Source organism: Coregonus lavaretus (genome assembly GCF_964263955.1).
Source record: "Coregonus lavaretus genome assembly, chromosome: 13".
Classification (NCBI taxonomy): Eukaryota; Metazoa; Chordata; class Actinopteri; order Salmoniformes; family Salmonidae; genus Coregonus; species Coregonus lavaretus.
Window position 1 is genome coordinate 12,887,507 of NC_140000.1, and position 12,459 is coordinate 12,899,965.

At 45.8% G+C, this 12,459-nt stretch overlaps 1 protein-coding gene across 1 annotated transcript in view; it reads right to left on the reverse strand.

Annotated features, from left to right (window-relative positions):
- Window positions 1-12,459, reverse strand: part of LOC311139364 (sperm acrosome membrane-associated protein 6-like) — a gene marked incomplete at its 5' end in the record, with an annotated part of 1,014,348 nt that overhangs the window by 752,031 nt on the left and 249,858 nt on the right. The gene's annotated exons all lie outside the window — the stretch shown is intronic.

Consider the following 12,459-nt stretch of genomic DNA (forward strand, 5'->3'; position numbering starts at 1 on the left):
AAAACACCTCTGTTAGAACAGGGAACATGACAACTCAACATAAACCAAAAGTGGATGTTGATTTAGATCTTTGGCCGGTAGGAAGACTGTAAAACAAATCTCTGAGATCTGCCTTATGTCACAGGGGTTCTGTAATGATAGACTAAATAGAGGACCTACAGCTAAGCCTACAATGAACTGGCAAATGGCTAATAGATAAGAACAAGAGACGAGACAACTAAGGAAATGGTCCTTACAGTGTTCCTTATGTTCCTTGGAGCAGCATTTTTACATAGTGAACTGTGTTTGATTTATGGTCCTTGTTGTTTGCTAGTGAACAGACTGTATTTCTATGTAAAAAGGCCATTGGAGGTGAGGTCACCCTATTATTCGGTGCAAGTTGCCACCAGTCAGCTAAGTAAGCAAAATCAGTGAGTCAGAAGCAGATGACTGACCACACACACATGGAGAATAGAATCAAACCTAGATTCAAAACTGGGCCCAGCTGAGCGGCCTTTAGCCAAGGAACAGCCAGTTGTGGTGACTCATGTGAAGTTAGAGGTGAGAGGTCTCACTCTGACCAGAGGTGACCAACTAACCACAGACCACAGTCCTCCAGCTCCCGTCACACCACTCCTGACTCCAAGATGAGCTGGCTGGGGTTATGAGAGTTCACTGCTCACCGACAACCTCTCACACACTGCCCTGGTAGACGCATATTACCACATCACCCATTCTTACAATGAGAGGGAACAAAGATATATATATTTTTAGGACAAGAGGAAGTTGCTTCTGTTACAGAACTCTGTAGACGTCTGTCGGTCTGTCTGTCAGTCTGTCTGTCTACAGCTAGTTATACTGTACCATCGTTCTTCTTACTCTCTCTGTCTCTGTCTCTGTCTCTGTCTCTGTCTCTGTCTCTGTCTCTCTCTCTCTCTCGCTCTCTCTCTCTCTCTCTCTCTCTCTCTTTCTCTCTCTCTCTCTCTCTCTCTCTCTCTCTCTCTCTCTCTCACTTCCCTCTCATTCTGTCTCTCCCTGTTTCTATGACCCCAGTGATCACTCCTTGAAAGCCATTACAACAGCTCTACTGCTCTACTCTTCATAACAGCTGTGCTGCTATCCCTGTCCCTCGTGGTCCCAGCTTTAGTAGGACACGTCTGTCTGTCCCAGCAGGGAGAGCAGCAGTAGGTAGGGTACTGAGTTCAGCCCAGGCTGAGACATTTAAATACAAAGAGTGAACCAAATCACAATCAAATCAAATCAAATTGTATTTGTCACATGCTTCGTAAACAACAGGTGTAGACTAACAGTGAAATGCGTATGGGCCCTTCCCAACAATGCAGAGAGAGTATAGAAAAATAATAACACAAGGAATAAATACACAATGAGTAACGATAACTTGGATATATACACGGGATACCAGTACCGAGTCCATGTGCAGGGGTACGAGGTAATTAAGGTAGATATGTACATATAGGTAGGGATAAAGTGACTCGGCCACAGGATAGTAAATAAACAGTAGCAGCAGCGTATGTGATGAGTCAAAAGAGTTAGTGCAAAAAGGGTCAGTGCAGATAGTCCGGGTAGCTATTTGGTTAACTATTTACATTTTTGTCATTTACATACCAACTGAGCTACATTCCTGCCAGCCATTCCCTCCCCTAGACCAATTGTGCGTCGCCCCATGGGTCTCCCGGTCGCAGCCAGCTACAACAGTGCCTGGATTCGAACCAGGATCTCTAGTGGCACAGCGATGCAGTGCCTTAGACCACTGCGCCACTCGGGAGGTTATTTAGTAGAGAGAGAACAGTCTATGACTTGGGTAGCTGGAGTCTTTGACAATTTTTAGGACCTTCCTCTGGCACCGCCTGGTATAGAGGTCCTGGATGGTAGGGAGCTCGGCCCCAATGATGTACTGGGCTGCACGCACTACCCTCTGTATCGCCTTGCGGTCGGATGTCATGCAGTTGCCATACCAAGCGGTGATGTCCACCAGTCAAGATGCTCTCAATGGTGAAGCTGTAGAACATTTTGAGGATCTAAGGGCCCATGCCAAATCTTTTCAGCCTCCTGGGGGGGAAGAGGCTTTCTTCACAACCGTGTTGGTGTGTGTGGACCATGATAATTCCTTAGTGATGTGGACACCGAGGAACTAGAAGCTCTCGACCCGCTCCACTACGGCACCGTCGATGTGGATGGGAGCGTGCTCAGCCCTCCGTTTCCTGTAGTCCACGATCATCTCCTTTGTCTTGCTGACATTGAGGAAGAGGTTGTTGTCCTGGCACCACACTGCCAGGTCACTGACCTCCTCCCTATAGGCTGTCTTCTCGTCGTCGGTGATCAGGCCAACCACCGTTGTGTCGTCAGCAAACTTAATGATGGTATTGGAGTCGTGCGTGGTCACGCAGTCATGTGGGAACAGGGAGAACAGGAGGGGACAAAGCAGGCACCCCTGAGAGGCCCCCGTGTTGAGGGTCAGCATGGCGGCTGTGTTGTTGCCTACCCTCACCACCTGGGGGCGGCCCATCAGGAAGTCCAGGATCTAGTTGCAATAGAGATTGTGTCATCTGTGGATCTGTTGGGGCGGTATGCAAATTGGATTGGGTCCAGTGTGTCTGGGATGATGGTGTTGATGTGAGCCATGACCAGCGTTTCAAAGCATTTCATGGCTACAGAAGTGAGTGCTACGGGGCAATAGTTGGGTAGAAAGGTTACCTTGGCATTCTTGGGCACAGGGTCTATGGTGGTCTGCATGAAACATGTAAGTATTAGATAATGGGTCAGAGAGAGGTTCAAAATGTCAGTGAAGATACTTGCCAGCTGTTCAGCGCATGCTCTGAGTACACATCCTGGTAATCCGTCTGACCCCGCGGCCTTGTGAATGTAAACCTGTTAAAGGTCTTACTCACATTGGCTACAGAGAGCGAGATCACACAGTCGTCCGGAACAGCTGGTGCTCTTATGCATGGTTCAGTGTTGCTTGCGTCGAAAGCGAGCGTAGAAGGAATTTAGCTGGTCTGGTAAACTCAAGTCACTGGGCAGCTCACGGCTGGGTTTCCCTTTGTAATCCAACAACCCTAGGAGCCTGTTGGAACAACTATAAAAACCCAATTCAATGTTGTTCCCACATTAAATGTAGGAGAAGAATAACTCCAGAGGCCGATCAGATATCACAAAAGGATTGCGTGACAACAGATTGTGAGGTTGTTTGGATTAAATTACTTCAGTAATCCTCTGACTGTGTGCTGAATAGGACTGGACTTGTCATGCCGCTGAATGCCCACTTTTCCCATGTGACACACCCATACTGTGACATAGAGTATTTGAAGCATGTGGAATTCTATGCATCAAACTGAGAGACATTGTAAACATCTGATGGGTCATTTGATTTTATGTTATATATTTTTTATCCTGTCAAATAATGTGTAAACTAAGATGGTAAAAATGAATTAAAATGTTTCCTCAAATTGCTTGTAGTCAGAAGAGAGCACATGCACTGCAGTGGCTGTGTATCTCAAGATATGCTAGCTGGCTAGATATATACATATCCATTCCGACCAATCAGTGAAGAGATAGTAGTTGACTCCTGGAGGTTATCTCATACTATCAGGCTCTGAACAAACCAATCAATTCCATTTTGTGTTTCTTGGGAGAAGGCTTCTTGTGAATACAACACAGAGAGGAATGTCTAGTATTGACAGCAGAGGTAGCGTACCTGCTGGACCATTCTGGGTAAAGGCCATCAGTACTGCTGGAATCAGTAGTGGGGCTGATACAGTGGCTTGCGAAAGTATTCACCCCCCTTGGCATTTTTCCTATTTTGTTGCCTTACAAGCAGGAATTAAAATTGATTTGTTGGGGGTTTGTATCATTTGATTTACACAACATGCCTACCACTTTGAAGATGCAAAATATTTTGTTATTGTGAAACAAACAACAAATAAGACAAAAAAACTGAAAACTTGAGGATGCATAACTATTCACCCCCCAAAGTCAATACTTTGTAGAGCTACCTTTTGCAGCAATTACAGCTGCAAGTCTCTAGGGGTATCTCTATAAGCTTTGCACATCTAGCCACTGTGATTTTTGCCCATTCTTCAAGACAAAACTGCCCCAGCTCCTTCAAGTTGGATGGGTTCCGCTAGTGTACAGCAATCTTTAAGTCATACCACAGATTCTCAATTGGATTGAGGTCTGGTCTTTGACTAGGCCATTCCAAGATATTTAAATGTTTCCCCTTAAACCACTCGAGTGTTTCTTTAGCAGTATGCTTAGGGTTATTGCGTTGCTGGAAGGTGAACCTTCGTCCCAGACTCAAATCTCTGGAAGACTGAAACAGGTTTCCCTCAAGAATTTCCCTGTATTTAGCGCCATCCATCATTCCTTCAATTCTGACCAGTTTCCCAGTCCCTGCTGATGAAAAACATCCCCACAGCATGATGCAGCCACCACCATGCTTCACTGTGGGGATGGTGTTCTCGGGGTGATGAACAGTGTTGGGTTTGCACCAGACATAGCGTTTTCCTTGATGGACAAAAAGCTCAATTTTCATCTCATCTGACCAGAGTACCTTCTTCCATATGTTTGGGGAGTCTCCCACATGCCTTTTGGCGAACACCAAACGTATTTGCTTATTTTTTTCTTTAAGCAATGGCTTTTTTCTGGCCACTCTTCCGTAAAGCCCGGCTCTGTGGAGGGTACGGTTTAAAGTGGTCCTATGGACAGATACTCCAATCTCCGCTGTGGAGCTTTGCAGCTCCTTCAGGGTTATCTTTGGTCTCTTTGTTGCCTCTCTGATTAATGCCCTCCTTGCCTGGTCCATGAGTTTTGGTGGGCGGCCCTCTCTTGGCAGGTTTGTTGTGGTGCCATATTCTTTCCATTTTTTAATAATGGATTTAATTGTGCTCCATGGGATGTTCAAAGTTTCAGACATTTTTTTATAACCAAACCCTGATCTGTATTTCTCCACATCTTTGTCCCTGACCTGTTTGGAAAGCTCCTTGGTCTTCATGGTGCCGCTTGCTTGGTGGTGCCCCTTGCTTAGTGGTGTTGCAGACTCTGGGGCCTTTCAGAACACGTGTATATATACTGAGATCATGTGACACTTAGATTGCACACAGGTGGACTTTATTTAACTAATTATGTGACTTCTGAAGGTAATTGGTTGCATCAGATCTTATTTAGGGGCTTCATAGCAAAGGGGGTGAATACATATGCATGCACCACTTTTCCGTTATTTATTTTTTAGAATTTTTTGAAATAAGTTATTTTTTTCACTTCACCAATTTGGACTATTTTGTGTATGTCCATTACATGAAATCCAAATAAAAATCCATTTAAATTACAGGTTGTAATGCAACAAAATAGGAAAAACGCCAAGGGGGATGAATACTTTTGCAAGGCACAGTAACAAGGCCTATATATGGCCAGCATTACACAGACAGTCAAAGGTATAGACTGTCATTACCTGAGTATAACAATGACTCAACAGAAGATTCATCATTATGAAAGCTCTGTTGTTGTTCCACTGGGGCTTTCCAGAACCCCTTACAAGACCCAAGATGTTAACGTTCACATTCACCACACATCACCGTCTCTAACCAAGCCTTAACTATGCTTAGATATTACTACGCCAGACTAAATGAAACTATTCAGGACAAATCCGATCCATGAGATGAACAAGCAATACCTTGATGTACTTCCATTGTATTCATCAGTTGTGTAAAGTACTTAAGTAAAAATACTTTAAAGTACTACTTAAGTAGTTTTTTGGGGTTATCTGTACTTTACTTTACTATTTATATTTTGACAACTTTTACTTTTACTTCACACATTCCTAAAGAAAATAATGTACTTTTTACTCCATACATTTTCCCTGAAACCCAAAAGTACTCATTACATTTTGAATGCTTAGCAGTACAGGAAAATGGTCCAGTTCACGCACTTATCAAGAGAACATCCCTGGTCGCCCCTACTGCCTCTGATATGGCAGACTCACTAAAAACACATGCTTCGTTTGTAAATGATGTCTGAGTGAGGTCCTCCGCGTTCGTCAACGTCTAGTTCTTCCCCAAGGGGCATCACCCTCAACGAGCGGAGGATCCTCTACCATGAGTTGACCCAGCGAGCCAGCACCCCAGCCCATTCAGCACTCTGCCCAGGTCAGCGATGCTCATTTGTCCCTTCCAGACAAATATGACGGGACTCCATCCAAATGCCGTGGCTTCCTCCTCCAGTGCTCCCTCTATTTTTCTCATCAAACTGGAGCCCCCACCACCGAGAGGTCCAGGGTTGCCACGGTTATTTCCCTGTTGACCGGCGGGCGTTGGAATGGGCTATGGCCATCTGGGAGAGAGGAGAGGAGGAGCTGGGTTCCTATGGGAGGTTCATGGCTCTGTTCAGAGGAGTCTTCGATCATCCACCGGAGGGCAAAGAGGGGGGTGAGCGCCTACTCCAACTACAGCAGGAGGACCAGACCGCTGCGGAGTACGGCCTCACCTTTCGTACAGTGGCAGCATCCAGCGGATGGAATGAGCCGGTGCTCCGCACTTTATTCAGAAGAGGATTGCGTGAAGAGGTCCAGACGGAGCTGGCATGCCGAGACGACACCCTCTCATTGGATGCACTCTTTACGATGGCCATCCATCTGGATAACCTCCTTCGGGAGCACCGGCACTCCCATCGCCTCTCTCCCTCCTTTGTTGACCAATCTGAGACATTCTGAACCGATGGAGGTAGGGGCCACACGCCTCCCCGCGGCTGAGCGACGCTGTCGGAGACAGCTGGGGCTCTGTCCCTATTGTGGCCAGGAGGGACACCAGCTTCAACGGTGTCCGCTACGTTCTAACCCGAGAGTCACTAGAGCAGAGGGATGGTCCAGTGATCAGCCGTCTCCTGGGGTAGGTGTGAATATTCCATCATCTTCACTCTCCACCAAACCCTTTTTAGTACCGATTTCACTAGCTGGCTGTCCCTCATGTGTTGTTTCCACAGCTCTATGTGGACTCTGGTGCCGCTGAGAATTTTATTGACTAGGCCCTTGCCTCCTTCCTGAACAAAACATCATACCCGCTTTCCTCTCCATTTCCAGTTCAAGCACTCGATAACCGACCACTTGGATCTGGCACAGTCACACACAACACAGCACCACTCACCATTACCGTGGGACCTCTGCACCATGAAAGCCTCCACTTCCTCATCACCCAAGCACCCATACACAAAGTCCACAGGCTCCATCGTCACGACCCCACCATCTTCTCGCCAAGGATGGAGATTACGGCCTGGGCACTCGGATGCCGGAAGACCTGCTTTCCCTTACCCTGTGGTTCCACATCAGTTGAGAGTCCTGTGGTTGCCATCCAGGCCAACATCCCTGAGGTTTACCAGGATCTCCAGGAGGTTTTCGCCACCTGTCTCCCTCCTCATCGCCCCTGGGACTGTGCCCTCAACCTGCTAACAGACTCTGCGCAGCCGCATCTACCCCCTGTCGGTGGCTGAAACCAAGGCTATGGAGGAGTACATCCAGGAGGCTCTCCAACAGGGTTTCATCCGCCCATCCACCTACCCTGCGTTGGCTGGTTTCTTCTTCGTGGCCAAGAAGGAGGGGGGTCTTCGTCCGTGTATTGACTACTCCCATTGGTGCCGGCCGCCATTGAACAGCTACGCGGGGCCCAGTTTCTTACCAAGCTGGACCTGCGGAGTGCCTACAATTTGATCCGCATCCGGGAGGGGGATGAATGGAAGACGGCCTTCAGCACGGTGTCTGGGCACTACGAGTACTTGGTGATGCCTTATGGTTTAGCCAGTGCTCTGTCGGTGTCCCAAGCATTCGTGAACTAATGTTTCGGGACATGCTTGGGCACCAGGAGGTTGTGTATATCGACGACATCCTGATCTACTCAGCCACCTTGGAGGAGCACATCGCCCACGTCCGGATAGTCCTGGGACGCCTCCTGGAGAATCATATGTACGTCAAAGCGGAGAAGTTCCATCGGGTCGCTGTCTCCTTCTTGGGATATCGGATCAGCCCACAGGGGGTGGTTATGGAGGAAAGGAAGGTAGATGGGGTCAGGTCATGGCCAGTCCAACCACCATAAAGGGACTACAACGGTTTTTGGGGTTTGCCAACTTTTACCACCGCTTCATCAGAAACTTCAGCTCCATCGCCTCTCCTCAAAGGTGGTCCCCATAAGTTGGCATGGAATCCTGCAGCTGAGGCCTTCTGCCTGCTGAAGGGGTGTTTCACCTCCGCCCCGTTGCTGAAACACCCAGACCCTACGCTGCCCTTCGTGGTGGAGGTGGACACCTCAGACGTGGACGTGGGAGCCGTCCGGTCACAACGTCAAGGTAATCCACAAAAACTGTATCCTTGTACATAATACTGTAAAAAACTGTGCCCTGCAGAAAGGAACTATGACGTCGGTGATTGGGAGCTCCTGGCGGTGAAGTTGCCATTAGAGGAGTGGAGACACTGGCTGGAGGGCGCCACGGACCCGTTTCTCATCCTCACCGACCATCGGAGCTTGAAGTACATACGGACAGCGAGGCGGCTGAACCCGCACCAAGCAAGGTGGGCCCTTTTCTTTACTAGATTCAACTTCTCCTTGTCATACCGCCCAGGTTCAAAGAACATCAAAGCCGATGCCCTGTCCCATCTCCACGATTCGGGAGAGGTCCCTGTCCTGAGTGGTCCCATCATACCGCCCTCCCGACTCGTTGCCCCCGTGCTCTGGGACATAGACGTGGACATCCGCCAGGCTCTGGAGAGGGAACCTGCACCGGCTACCTGTCCTCTGGCACGCACCTACGTTCCCACTGAGGTAAGGGATCGGCTTTTGACCTGGGCGCACACATCCCTTGCCACTGGACACCCAGGTATCACCCGCACCACTCAATCCATCTCCGTTAAGTACTGGTGGCCCACCTTGGCGCAGGACGTTGCCCGCTACGTCAACTCCAGCACTGTATGTGCCCAAATCAAGTCTCCCCGGAACGCTCCAGCAAGGAAACTCCCCCATTCCTCAGCATCCTTGGACCCATCTGTCGATAGATTTTGTCACTGATCTTCCCCTGTCTAATGGTTTCACCACTGTTGTGGACAGATTCTCCTAATCCTGCCATTTTATCCCTCTCCCTGCTCCCTACCGCTCTCCAGATCGCTGAGGCACTGTTCCAGCAGGTGCTTTGGCAAAGTGGGCAGGGTTATATCTGGCCCGGTTGGCCCTGTCTGGGGGTATCGTCGGACGGGGCCACAATTTTCTATTAAGGTATCTTTACTTTTACTAAAGTATGACAATTGGTTACTTTTGATCAAGAAGAGTAATATGCAGATGCACAGATGGAATGACTATCCTTTCACAAATAATATCAGTTCTGACCTTTGTTTGACTCCTAAGATGATAATTATACACAAGTGTCATGGATTTTTTTATTTTATTTTTGCATATGCCAACTCCCCCTGAGACGCCTGCAAGGAGTGGGGCCAGGGTCACCATTGTACAGCGCCTCTGGAGCAATTAGGGTTAAGTGCCTTGCTCAAGGGCACAGGGAGATTTTTCACCTTGTCGGCTCCGGTATTTGAACCAGCAACTTTTCAGTTACTGGCCCAAAGCTCTGACCTCGAGATAGATGTCCAACAATACATGAACTGTGACTAGACCTAACAAAGGAGAATTAGAGAGCTACATTTGGGTGTGTGAGTTGAACTCATATGGGTCAGTTGGAGTCAGCACTTTCTGTCTTTTTTTGTCATTGTCTCAGTTCCTTACAGTCTTTGAACAATAAAGCTAGCTCTGTCAAACCCTTATCTTGAGTGAGTTATCTTGAGGTTATAATATGCAAATTTTCTACAGTATCTCATTTTTACCTCGGTTACAGGGGGGAAAAAACATACAAAACTGAAAAACACATTTTTCTTTCATTGGACAAAGGCCTATCCCAACTAACCTCAGTCTGATTATGTACTTTTAACTCATGTGATGTATGAAATGTCTTTGTTGCCACTCTTTCTCTCTATTCCGCCCACTCATAATCCTTCCTACTGCACCCCAGCTCTATCCCCAAGCCCAGACATGTCCCTGAAAACAGCCGTATCTCCTACTCCTATCTTGTTTTTCACTGATCACTGCTTGTCACCCTGGGGAGTTATTGTTTTGAGGAAATAACAGATGTTACAGTGCCTTCAGAAAGTATTCATACCCCTTGACTTATTCCACACTTTGTTGTGTTCAAAATTAATTCAAAATGGATTAAATAGATTTTTCTCTCACCCATCTACACACAATACCCCATAATGACAAAGTGAAAACCTGTTTTTTTTTTCTAAATTTTGCAAATGTATTAAATGAAATACAGATATCTTATTTACATAAGTATTCACACCCCTGGGTCAATACTTTGTCGAGGCACTTTGGCAGTGATTACAGCTGTGAGTCTTTCTGGGTAAGTCTAAGAGCTTTCTACACATGGATTGTGGAACATTTGCTCTGTCAAATTGGTTGTTGATTATTTTCAGGTAATTTCATAGATGTTCAAGTCAATGTAGCCCTTTCCTGCAGTCAAATGACCAAATCGGCCCGTAGTAGCCTCATGGGTGGAATGTTATATTTTTCATAATTTCATGTTTTTTTTTTTTTTACAGAAATACCTTATTAACATAAGTATTCAGAACCTTTGCTATGAGACTCAAAATTGAGCTCAGGTGCATCCTGTTTCCATTGATCATCCTTGATGTTTTGCAGTATTACTTTAGTGCCTTGTTGCAAACAGGATGCATGTTTTGGAACATTTTTATTCTGTACAGGCTTTCTTCTTTTCCCGCTGTCATTTAGGTTAGTATTGTGGAGTAACTACAAAGTTGTTGATCCATCCTCAGTTTTCTCCTAGCACAGCCATTAAACTCTGTAACTGTTTTAAAGTCACCATTGGCCTTATGGTGAAATCCCTGAGCAGTTTCCTTCCTCTCCGGCAACTGAGTTAGGAAGGACACCTGTATCTTTGTAATGACTGGGTGTATCGATAAACCATCCAAAGTGTAATCAATAACTTCACCATGCTCAAAGGGATATTCAATGTCTGCTTTTCTTGTTTTTACCCATCTATCAATAGGTGCCATTATTTGTGAGGCATAGGAAAACATCCCTGGTCTTTGTGGTTGAATGTGTGTTTGAAATCCACTGCTCGACTGAGGTACTTTACAGATAATTGTACAGTGCCTTCGGAAAGTATTCAGACCCCCCCAACAAAGTACTGAGTAAAGGGTCTGAACACTTATGTAAATGTGATATTTCCATTTTTTTTATAAATTTGCAAACATTTCTAAAAACCTGTTTTTTCTTTGTCATTATGGGGTATTGTGTGTAGATTGATGAGGGGGGAAAAACAATTTAATCAATTTTAGAATAAAGCAATAACGTAACAAAGTGGAAAAAATCAAGGGGTCCGAATACTTTCCGAAGGCACTGTATATGTGGGGTACATAGATGTGTTTAACATCATTCAAAAATCATGTTAAACACTATTATTGCACGCCGAGTGAGTCCATGCAACTTATTATCTGACTTGTTAAGCATATTCTTACTCCTGAACTTATTTAGGCTTGCCATAACAAATGGGGTTGAATATTTACTGACTTAAGACATTCCGTTTTTCATTTTAAATCAATTTAGACACATTTTTCAAAACATTATTACACGTTTACATTTTGGGGTATTGTGTGAATGCCAATGACAAAAAATCCTCAATTTAATCAATTTTATATTCGCTGTAACACAACAAAATGTGGAAAAAGTCAAGGGGTGTGAATACTTTCCGAAGGCACTGTATATGACTGATCCTAGTTGGATTGTGAATAGTGAACGGTATCATTCGTGTTATTCTGGTAGAAAATGTTCCATGGGTCATGGGTTCAACATCATGTAGACTACTTACCCAGTCTGGTCATTGTGGAGACAGTGCCTTTCAAATGCATTTGATTGGTGACCATCATGCATTCAAATAGCCCAGTGTAAATGAATGAAGACTGATGGTGAGTGGTGGCAGGGGGTAGCTGTTGATACACTGATACCATGATTAAATATAAACTGATTAAAATGCATTGAAGACCATTGGAGCTGCCTGACAGATTCCTGGCACCAGCAGTAGATTATAATTGTCCAAAGAATTGTTCTCTGAGACATTTAACATTTCATTGCATTCCCAAAACGGATTACATAAAACACACCTGAAAAAGCCAAAGACCAAGAAGGCAGTTTATAAAGAAATTGAATGAGACACAATCCCATCTAATTTTACATGTTTAGTCATTTAGCAGACGCTCTTATCCAGAGCGACTTACAGTTAGTGAGTGCATACAATTTTTTTTTTTATATACTGTCCCCCCGTGGGAATCGAACCCACAACCCTGGCGTTGCAAACGCCATGCTCTACCAACTGAGCTACATTCCTGCCGGCCATTCCCTCCCCTACCCTGGACGACGCTGG